We start from the raw sequence: 12,550 nt of genomic DNA, 5'->3' as shown, positions 1-12,550 counted from the left end.
AGAATCACAAGTTCAAGGCCAGCCTGGACAACTTAAGGAGACTCCCCCATCTCAAAATAAAGAATAGCAAGAACTGGGGATGTAATTCAGTGATAAAGTACCCCTGGGTTCAATCCCCATTGCAGAAGAAAAATAAAAGCAAGGTATGAGTACTTGGCATAACCATTGCTGTAGGGATATCATTGCTTCTAGGCTGTTTATGTTAACAGAAAAAGCAAATATGTATGTATATAGTAACCCATATGTGTGTGTGTGTGTATACCTTTATGTTTACACAGAAAACATACAGAAAATTTTAAATATTTCTCTATATAACCATCTGTGTTTATATAAATCGAAATATAAGTTTATAATAGTATTTCTACAGCAATCCATTACTACATGGATCGTACTGAGCTCCTTTATCTTTAACCTTCCAGTTAAAGAAACCTGTCTCCTACTCTCCATCATGTTTTTTGTTAATTATTCAATTTCAGTATTCATGCATAACAGTTTCCAAATTGTTTCCCTTGTGGAAACAACTTTACCACCTAGAATAAAATGTTATGTGTTGTTTCTTTTGCCTTTAGTCTTACAGATGCTACTCATTTCCAAATTTACATGTCAGTACATTATTCCCCAGTTCCTTTCAGTGAGATTGTTGCATACATTTGTAAGATGTTTAGATTCTTTTGTCACATTCTACATTTGGGGGTTCCTATTATAAATGATCTTTATTTGTTCATTGCGGTATTGTGGATTGAACCCAGGGCCTCAGACATGCTAGGAAATCTCTACTGAAATATACATCCCAGCCCTTTTATTTTTTATTATTTTGAGGCAGGATTTTTTCAAGTTGCCCAGTCTGACCTCAAATTTGGGATCTTCCCACCTCAGGTTCCTAAGTAGCTGTGATTACAGATGTGAGCCCCACACTCATAAATGGTATTTTAAAATTTCAAATTCCAACTGTTTTTTTTTTTTTTTGGTTGTATATAGGAAAGCAATTGACTTGTATATTAACCTTTATCCTGGAAACTTGAAGCCAGGAGTTTGTCAGTTCTTTGGCATTTCCCATCATCTTCATAGAAACAGTTCTATTTCCTTCTGATCTATTTATATATGTTTTATTTCCAATTTTCTTATTACACTAGCTAGGAATTATAGTATTATGTTTAACTGGAGCAATGAAAAAGGACACCAATGTTTCCCTTATACCTAATTTTAAGTTGAAGAGCATCACTTTCTCACCATTAATTTTGATGTTAGCCATAGTTTTTTGGAGATGTTTTTATCACATTGAGGAACCTCCTTTCTAATTCTATTTTGTTGAGTGTTATTATCATGAATTTTGTATTGAATTTTGTCAAATGCTTTGTCTTCATCAAGTAATGTGGTCATATCTTTTTCATCTTTTATTCTATGATCATATTGTTTGATTTCCTAATGCCTAGCATAATTCTTATACATTTGAGTTGTCAGTATTTTGTTGAGGATTTTACATCTGTTTTCATGAGACAGATTCATCTGTAGTTTTCCTTTTTTGTAATGTCTTATCTGGCTTGGGAATTAAAGAAATGCTTGCCTCAAAGAATGGCTCTTTCTGCTTCTATTTTATGTAAGAAATTGTGGAGAATTGGCATTATTTAATTCTTAAATGTTTGGTAGGTTTCATTGTTGAAACTTATGGTCCCAGCAATTTCTATTTTGGAAGGTTATTAATTATTGATTAAATTTATTTGATAGATAATAGTCTATTCAGGTGGTTTACTTATCCTTTTGTGAGTTTTGGTAATCTGTGTCTTTCAAGGAATTGGTGAACTTAATATGTGTTAAAAAATGTATAAGCATAGAATTGTTCATAGTATTCCTTCATTATCCTCTTAATGTCCATGGAATCAGTAGTGATAACCCCCAATTTTTCTTTCTGATATAGTTATTTAGATTGTCTTCTTTTTTCTTGGATTGCCTGGGAAGGGATATATCGATTTTACTAATCTTTTTAAAGAACGAGTTTTTTGTTTCATTGCTTTCCTCTATTGTTTTTCTATTTGCAATTTCATTGATTTCTCTAATTGTCATTATATCTTATATTACTCTTCGAACTTTACTTTCCTGAGGTGAAAGCTTTGGTTATTGATTTTAGATCCTTCTTCTTTTCTTGTATATCCATTTAAGCTAGAAATTATCCTGTAAGCACTGCTTTTGTTATATCCCACAAATTTGATATGTTTTAATTTAGTTCAGAATGCTTTTACATTTCTCTTGGGAATTCTTCTTTCACTCATACTATGAAGAAGTTTGTTTCATTTTCAGATATTAAATATTACTGATTTTTAGTAACATTGAGAGCATACTTTCTTGATTTCCTTTCTTTTTAATTTCTTATGGTGTATTTTAGGGCCTAGAACATGGTCTCTCTTGGTGGCAAATGTTCTATGTAAGCTTGGTGGGGGGAATAGTGTTCTTCTGTTGGATGGAATATCCTATAAATTAGGCCAAGGGTCAATTAGATCAAGTTGATTGATAGTGTTGTTCAGATCAACTATGTCCTTATTGATTTTCTGCCTACTTAATCTATCAGCTACTGACAGGGGGGTGTTGAAGTTGTCTACTCTAATAATGGATTTGTGTATATCTTTTCAGTTGTACCAGGTTTTGCCTCACATATTTTGATACTCTGTTAGGTGTATACATGTTTGGGATTATGATGTGTTGTTGGAGAATTAATCTCATTATTATGTAGTGTCCCTTTTTAACCCTAATACTTTTTGTTCTGATATCTTCTCATTCAAATATTATATAGGTACTCCAGTTTTCTTTTGAATGGTATAGTATGATATATCTTTCTCCATTACTTTATGTTTAACCTCCCAAGGTATTATATTTATTTTTTTATTTTTTTTTAATATTTATTTTTTTTTAGTTATTGGCGGACACAACATCTTTGTTGGTATGTGGTGCTGAGGATCGAACCCGGGCCGCACGCATGCCAGGCGAGCGTGCTACCGCTTGAGCCACATCCCCAGCCCCAAGGTATTATATTTAAAGTGGGCTTCTTATAGACAACTTGTTGCTATTTGTTTTTAGTACTGTGATCAAATCCAGAGCCTTGAACATATTAGGAATGTGCTTTATTACCAGTGAGCTACACACCACACCAGTCCTTGGGTCTTGTTTATTTTTTATCTACATTGACTATTTCTGGTTTTAATTTGTATATCTAGACATTCTCATTGAAAGTTATTCTTAATATATCTGGATTAATATCAACCATGTTTATAAATGTTTTCTGTTACCAGACATTTCTTCATCTATCTTCTCTGGTTTTAATTTATTTTTTGGAGTACCTGGGATTGAACTCAGGGGCACTTGACCATTCAGCCACATCCCCAGTCCAATTTTTAAAAATATTTTATTTGTTAATTAATTTATTTTTTATTGTTTTTTAATATATGACAGTGGAATGCATTATAATTCATATTGCACATATAGAGTACATTTTTCATATCTCTGGTTGTATATAAAGTATATTCACACCAATATGTGTCTTCATACATGTATTTTGGATAGTGATGTCCATCACATTCTACCATAACCCCATACCCCCTCTCTTCCCCTCCCACCCCTCTGCCCTATCTAGAGTTCGTCTATTCCTCCTATGCCTCCCGTCCGTACCCCACTATGAATCAGCCTCCTTACATCAGAGAAAACATTCAGCATTTGTTTTTTTTGGGATTGACTAACTTCACTTAGTATTATCTTCTCCAATGCCATCCATTTACCTGCAAATGCCATGATTTTATTCTCTTTTATTGCTGAGTAATATTACATTGTGTATGTATGCCACATTTTTTTTTATCCATTCATCTACTGAAGGGCGTCTAGGTTTGTTCCACAGTTTAGCTATTGTGAATTGTGCTGCTATAAAGATTGATGTGGCTGTGTCCCTGTAGTATGCTGTTTTTAAGTCCTATGGGTATAGACCGGGGATAGGGATAGCTGGGTCAAAGGGGTGGTTCCATTCCCAGTTTTCCAAGGTATCTCCATACTGCTTTCACAATTGGCTACACAAATTTGCAGTCCCACCAGCAATGTATGAATGTATCTTTTTTCCCACATCCTTGCCAACACTTATTGTTGTTTGTGTTCTTAATAGCTGCCATTCTGACAGGAGTGAGATGAAATCTTAGAGTAGTTTTGATTTGCATTTCTTTAATTGTTAGAGATGATAAGCATTTTTAAAATATTTTTATTTGTAGTTGGACATGATACCTTTATTTTATTTACTCATTTATTTTTTTTATGTGGTGCTGAGGATCAAATCCAGCGCCTCCCATGTGCTAGGCAAGCATTCTACCGCTGAGCCACAGCTCCAGCCCCAAGATGATGAACATTTTTTTCATCTATTTGCTGATTGATTGTATATCCTCTTCTGAGAAGTGTCTGTGTAGCTGTTCAGGTCTTTGGCCCATTTATTGCTTAGGTTATGTGGTTTATTTTTGTTTTTTTGTTTTTGGTGTTTAGCTTTTTGAGTTCTTTATATACCCTAGAGATTAGTGCTCTATCTGATGTGTGAGGGGTAAAGATTTGCTCCCAAGATGTAGGCTCTCTATTCACCTCACATATTGTTTCTTTTGCTGAGAAGAAACTTTTTAGTTTGAGTCCATACCATTTATTGATTCTTGATTTTAATTCTTGCTCCACAAGAGTCTTGTTAAGGCAGTTGCGGCCTAATCCCACATGATGGAGATTAGGGCCTACTTTTTCTTCTATTAGATGAAGGGTCTCTTGTTTAATTCCTAGGTCCTTTGTCTACTTTGAGTTGAGTTTTGTGCATGGTAAGAGATATGAGTTCAATTTCATTTTGTTGCATATGGATTTCCAGTTTTCCCAGCACCATTTGTTGAAGAGGCTATCTTTTCTCCAATGTATGTTTTTGGCACCTTTGTCTAATATAAGATAATTGTAATTCTGTATCCTCTATTCTGTACCATTGGTCTACCAGTCTGTTTTGGTGCCAATACTATGCTGGTTTTGTTACTATTGCTCTGTAGTATAGTTTAAGGCCTGGGTATACTGATGCCACCTGCTTCACTCTTCCTGCTAAGGATTGTTCTAGCTATTCTGGGTCTCTTATTTTTCCAGATAAATTTCATGATTACTTTTTCTATTTCTATGAGAAATGCCATTGGGATTTTGATGGGAATTGCATTAAATCTGTACAGTGCTTTTGGTACTATGTTCATTTTGATAATATTAATTCTGCCTATCCAAGAGTAAGGTAGATCTTTCCATCTTCTAAGGTCTTCTTTGATTTCTTTCTTTAGGGTTCTGTAGTTTTCATTGTATAGATATTTCACCTCTTTCATTAAGTTGATTCCCATCCAGCCCAATTTTATATTTTATTTAGAGACAGAATCTCACTGAGTTGCTTAGCACCTTGCTTTTTGCTGGGGCTAGCTTTAAACTCATGATTCTCCTTCCTCAGCCTCCCAAGCCACTGGGGTTACAGGATTGTGCCATTGTGTCCAGCTTAATTGAGTATTTGTCATGATTCTGTTTTGTCTCCTCTCTTGATATCTCAATTTTATTCCTTTAAAAAATGTTTTAGTGATTTCTCTAATAATACTCTTCTGTTTAATCTGCTTGTAGTTCAGTTGACTTAATATAGAGTAATTGTCATGTCATTCTTTTCATACTCTATAATCATTCAATTCATTGTTGCTATTATTTCTTTAGACAGTTATCTTTTATATCAATTAAGAATAAGAATAACAAAATGTTACTTTGCTTTCATTTACTCCATTTCCAGTATTCTTCCATTCTTTAAGTTCATCTAATCATTGACCAATATTCTTTTTCTTCTGCCCAAAGAAAAAATTTTTAAACATTTCTTGAAGGGCAACTTTGTTGGTGTTGAATTTTATCAGTTTTTGTTTGGCTGGGGAAGTCTTTATTTCCTCTTCATTTTTGAAGGATATTTTGCCAGATATAGAATTTTAGGTTGGTTTATTTTCTTTCAACTCTTTAAATATTTCACTTTACTCTTTTCTTGTGTGCATGGTTTATGGTGAGAATACTGCTGCAGTTCTTATCCTTGTTCCTTGCCAGGTAAGGTGGGTTTTTTTCCTGTTTTTTTTTTTTTATATGATTTTCTCTTCATCTTTGGTTTTAACAGTTAGGATATTATATGCCTACCTATTGGATTTTCCTTCTCTTTCTTCCTTCCTTTCTTTATTTTTTTCACATTGATTCTGCTTGTCCCCATATATGGTTTAGTGTCTTATTTTAGAAGCTCTCAGCCATTGTTATTTCAAATATTTCTTCTGCCTTGTTCTCTCTTCCTTTTTCTGGTATTTCAATTAAACATGCTATTTATTTTTAAATTGTTCCACAATTCTTGGATGTTCTAGTCTAGGTTTTTTTCATTCCTTTTTTTTTGTATTTGCATTTGAAAAGTTTCTATTGACAAATCTTTAAACTTAATGATTTTTTCTCCTTAACTGTGCCCAATCTATTCATGAATGTTTCAAATGCATTTATCATTTCTGTTAGAGCTTTTTGATTTCTAGATTTTTCCTTTTTAAAAATATTTTAGTTGTTTATTATATAAACAAACAAATAAAATAAATACCTTTATTTTATTTATTTGTTTATATGTGGTGCTGAGAATTGAACCCAGTACCTCACACATGTTAGGCAAGTGCTCTACCACTGAGCCACAAACTCAGTCCATGATTTCTATATCTAGATTTTTCTTTGGAGTCTTTATTGGAGTTTTCATCTCTCTGGCTACATTGCCTATCTATTCTTTTACGTTGTCTGCTTTTTTCATTAGTGCACAAATTATTTTAAATTCTTTGACTTATAATTTCAAACACTGTATCATATGTGAGTCTGGTTCTCATGTTGCTTTATCCCTTCAGATCTTTTTGTCTTATCTTTTGTCTCGTGTCTTGTTATTTTGTCATTAAAATCAGATGTGTCATATCAGATAATAGGAACTGAGGTAAATAGGCCTCTAGTGGAAGGATTTATATTAATCTGGCTGGGAGTTGGGTTTTGATTCCTTTTTGCTGTTGTTATAGGTGTTAGATTTTTCAGTGTTCTTGTTTCCCTTCTTGACTTTGGACTTTCCTAAGTGGTCTTTAGAGAGAGTCTGAGTCATTTGCAGCTTTTTCTATTGTAATTAATATTATTACACTAGACCCTTGATAATATGGTGGTAAGATAAGAGATAAGGGGGGTATTCTATATACTTCCAATTAAACTTCGATCTTAATGGACTTATTTCTTTAACATAAGTTAAATACCTTCACAAGGCTTTTTTAAAAAACATATCCTAATCTCACTTTAGATGATACAGAAAGTCAGAGGGCAATGGATTGGGGTAACTAACAGTCCACCACAACTCCAAGAAAAGGTTCTCATAAAAATCATTCCCTTAGAGGGTACACATTTGTTATAAAGAAAGCTTTGAGGTACAGGGACAATGCCCTCTTGAATTATACAGGCTTATCTTCAAGGGTACCAGGAATACCTTGGAGGCCACAGATATGGGTTTCAGTACCAACTGTGTCTTTTTTCCCTTTAAAATGGAGCCCAAAGTAGCTGACTCTTCCCCACCACCACACACACAACTCATAAACTGGTAATGCAGATATAAGAAAGATAGTAATGCACATAGAAAGAATAGCAATCAAGCTGTCTAATATCATGGATTATTGAGTCAAACCAAGTTCCAATACTATTTCTACATTGTTCTATGTATGTCCTTAGGAGAGCTTATTACTTGAATTGCTTTAATCTTTATCATTTCAGTTTTTTCTATCTGCTTGTTTTGTTTTGTTTTGGGTGGTATTGGGGATTGAGGCCAGGGCCTTGCACATTCTAGGCAAGTGCATTGCTACTGAGCTACATCCCCATCAATTTTTTTGAATTTTTTTTTTACATATTGATGGACCTTTATTTTCATTCATTTATTTATATGTGGTGCTGAGAATCAAACCCAGTGCCTCACACATGCTAGGCAAGTGCTCTACTACTGAACCACAATCCCAACACCCCCATCCATTTTTAATATTATTTTTGAGACAACGTCCTGCTAATTTGCTCAGACTAACTATGAACATGCAACCTTCCTGCCTCAGCTTCCCTAGTAGCTGGGATTATAGATGTGAACTATTACACCCAGCTTTATTCTATCAATTATTGATAGACATATGTTAATATCTCATGATGGTTGTGGATTTATTTCTCCTCATAGTTCTGCAATTTTAACATTTTATCATGAAGGCACACATTCAAAGTCACACATATACATAAAATATAGAGCTAAATTATTTATTACATAATGAAACCCTGGATTACAACCACTCATATCAAGAAATAAAATAACATTAACACCCCAGAGATACTACTGATATCCTCCTGATATCCTCTCTCAATCATTCCAACTTCCCTTCCCACTAGAGATAAAAATGATATTAAATTTTGTGTTAATCATTTCCTTAATTTTCTTTATATTTTATGACTTAGGCAGTATAGTTTAGTTTTATCAATTGTTTAACTTCATATAATTGGAATTATATAGCACATATTTTTATGGCTGGCATATTTTATTAAATAGCATGTGAATTGGACCAAATCTTTATGCCCTCTCCAAATTCATAGGCTGAACTCCTAATTTCCAAGGTGATAGTGTTGGGAGACAGAGGCCTTTAGAGGGTGATTAGGTCATGAGAACATAGCCTCCATGAATGAGATTAGTGCCCTTATATTAAAAACAGGACCCCAGAGAGATCCCTTAACCTTCTGACACATAAGGTTACAGTAAAAAGAGTGTCATTTATAAGGAAGTATGTTCTCACCAGGTATCAAACCTGTTAGCCTCTGATCTTGCATTTCCCAGCTTCAAAAACTATGAGAAATTAATTTTGTTTATAAGCCACTCAGTCCAGTTATTTTATTATAGTAGCCCAAGCTAAAACACTACGCTCATGATATTAATCCATGTTTATGTTAAGATATTATGTTATTTTCATTGATGTGTAGTGTACTGTTAGTAAAAATAACACAGTTTATACTATTATTTTACTCTTTATGGACATTTGGGTTATTTCCAGTTTTAAATTTTATAAATAATGCTGACATGTACATTGTCATTTACGTATCTTGGTTTATGTTTGTACATATTTCTGTTAGGAAGCTATTTATGAGTGGAGTTACATATTCAACTTTAATAGATGACATCAAACTTTTCCAAAGTGCTTGTATCAATTTACACTCTTATCAGCAGTAACAAATTCTCACTTTTCTATATTATCATCACTTGTTTTTTTAATTTCATTGATAACTAATGAAGTTGAGCACATTTTCATATATTTTTGGTGATTTGATTATCTTCATTTTTCAATTTTTTAGTTGCAGATGGACACAATACCTTTACTTTATTTATTTATTTTATGTGGTGCTGAGGATCAAACCCCGTGTTTCACATGTGCTAGGCAAGCGCTCTACCACTGACCCAGCCCAGTACCTTCATTTGTGGGGGTGGGGGGATAGTGGGGTGCTCTACTACTGAGCTACATCCCCCAGTACCAGGAATTGAACCCAGGAGCACTCAACCACTGAACCCACATCCCCAGCCCTATTTTGTATTTTATTTAGAGACAGGGTCTCATTGAGTTGCTTAAGGTCTTGCCATTGCTGAGGCTGGCTTTGAATTTGTGATCCTCCTATCTCAGCCTCTTGAGCTGCTGGGATTACAGGCATGTGCCACGGCGTCCGGATCTCACTAGGTTGCCCAGGCTGGCCTTGAACTTGTGATCCTCCTGCCTCAGCCTACAGAGTAACTGGGATTCTGGTGTGCACCACCATGTCTGGCTGGATATCCTTAGTGATTATATTATTCTCATATGGTTTTTGTCCCACTATTGGCTTATATATGTTTCTACATTGCTTATAGCAGTTTTTAATGTATATATTTTATATCTGAGCTCTTTGTCAGTGAAATATATTGCAAATAGTTCACCCACTCTGTAGCATATTTTTTTACTCTCTCAATGGTGTCATTTGACTAATGGAAAATCTTACCTCAGCCAAATCAGAGTTCTCATTTTTTTCTGTTATAATCAACACATTTGTGTCCAATTTAAAAAGTCTCTTCCTACTTCATAATTATGAAGATTTTTATATTTTTTTTCTAGAGATTCATGTACAATTGACCAGAAGTGGGTTTCTGTGTATTGTACTGGTGTTCTCTCTCTAAAGATTTACATTCAGAAAGCTAGAGATACAGGAAAGCCATGGTGTAAATTCTCAGCTCAAGCAATTAATCAAGAGAAGACCTCTCTAACTCAGGTTTTGTATTCTGTTCAGATCTTTAATTGATTGGCTGAGACTCACCCACATTAAAGAAGGCAATCTATTTTAATTATTCAAATACTAAATCTTATCCAGAACACCTCAAAATAATGTTTGCATAAACGTCTGAGCACCCTGTAGCCCAGTCAAGTTAACACATAATATTAACTACACTGTGACGTGAGGCAGGAGTCAAGATTTATATTTTCCACATGAGCATATAGTTTACTCAGCATTATTTGTTAAATAGTTATCCTCTTCCCCAATTTTATTATAAATCAAAGATCCATAATGCATGAATATGTTTCTGGTATCTATTTGATTTCATTGGTCTCTTTGGCTATCCTTGAATTAACATCATACTAAATTACTAGGACTTAATAATATGTATTGATATTTAGACTTTATATTAATATTCATATTTGATGAACAAAGTCTTTCCAAATTAGTTTTCTCAATAATGTTTAATCTATTCTTAACTTTTTGCAATTTTATATATTCTTTAGAAACAGCTTATTAAGGTCCATGAAAGGCAGAAAGGATTAAAGGAGAGTAGGAAGGAAGAGTTTTATTTAGGATTGTATTAAACATATGATTAGTTAGTTAATAGAAAATGCCATTTTCTTAATATTGAGTTATCCAGTCCATGACTATGGTATATCTTCCATTTAGTTATGCATTCCATTTTTCTCAGTAATGTTTTTTACCATATAAGTTTTGAATATCATGTACTGGATTTAAAAATTCGATTTTGCAATTATTTTGCTGATTAAGAACTGCAATTGTTATAAATAAAAAAAGAACTGCAATTGATCTATCCTGGAGAATTTTCCTTGTACTAATGAAAAGAATACATATTCTGTAGCGTGGAATGAAGTGTTCTGTAAATGTCTGCTAGATATGATTTAATTTAAATTTTTTTGGTTGATTTTCTGCCTGGATGATCTGTTCATTGTTGAAACTGGGGTGTTAAAGTCCCTAAATTTTATTGTATTAGAATCTAACTCTCCTTGTAGATCTAATAATATTGCTTTGTGTATTTGGGTGCTCCAGTATTGGGTGCATATATATTTAACAATGGCTATATTGTCTGGATGAATTTCTCTCTTTTTCATTTCTCTTTTGTCTCTTTTACAATTTTTGACCTAAAGTCTATTTCATCTGATGTAAGTATAGCCACTCCTGCTCACATTTGGTTTCTGTTGGCATAGAATATCTATTTCCATCTATTTGCTTTCAGTCTATTTGTGTCTGTACCAGTGAAATGAGTTTCTTATAGGCAGCAAATAATTGGGTCCTTGTTTTCTTCTTCTTTTTTTTTTTAAATCCACTCATCTATCTTTTAATTAGGGGATTTAATTCCTTTTTACATTCAAGGCTATTATTTTCGTGTAAGAACTTACTCTTGTGAAGAGAGAGCCTAGAGAATGGGAGAAAATTTTTGTCGCCCACTCCTCAGATAGAGCATTAATCTCTAGGATATATAAAAAAAACTCAAAACATTAACACCAAAAAAAACCCCACAAATAACCCAATCAATAAATGAGGAAAGGAACTGAACAGGCACTTTACAGAAGTAAAAATATGATTGGCCAACACATATATGAAAAAATGTTCAACATCTCTAGTCAATTAGAGAAATGCAAATTAAAACTACACTGAGATTTCATCTTACTCCAGTCAGAATGGCAATTATCAAGAATACAAGTAACAATAAATGTTGGCAAGGATGTGTGGGAAAAGCAACATTCATATATTGCTGGTGGGACTGCAAATTGGTGCAACCACTATGGAAAGCAGTATGGAGTTTCCTCAGAAAACTTGGAATGGAAACACCATTTGACCCAGTTATCCCATGACATAAAATCAGCATAACACAGTGACATAGCCACATCAATGTTTATAGCAGCTCAATTCACAATAGCTAAATTATTGAACCAGCCTAGGTGCCCTTCAACAGATGAATGGATAAAGAAAGTGTGGTATATATACACAATGAAATTTACTCAGCCATAGAGAAAAATAAAATTGGGCTGGGGTTGCGGCTCAATGGTAGAGGACTCGCCTCTCACATGCAAGACCCTGGGTAGGATCCTCAGCACCACATAAAAATAAATAAGTGAAATAAAGGTATTGTGTCCAACTACAACTAAAAATATTTTAAAAAGAACAAAATTATGGCATTTGCCAGTAAAGGGATCAA

The sequence above is a fragment of the Urocitellus parryii genome, chromosome X (assembly GCF_045843805.1).
Source record: "Urocitellus parryii isolate mUroPar1 chromosome X, mUroPar1.hap1, whole genome shotgun sequence".
In the NCBI taxonomy this organism is placed as follows: Eukaryota; Metazoa; Chordata; class Mammalia; order Rodentia; family Sciuridae; genus Urocitellus; species Urocitellus parryii.
The sequence above is the reverse complement of the archived record's forward strand: the minus strand, read 5'-3'. Positions refer to the sequence as shown.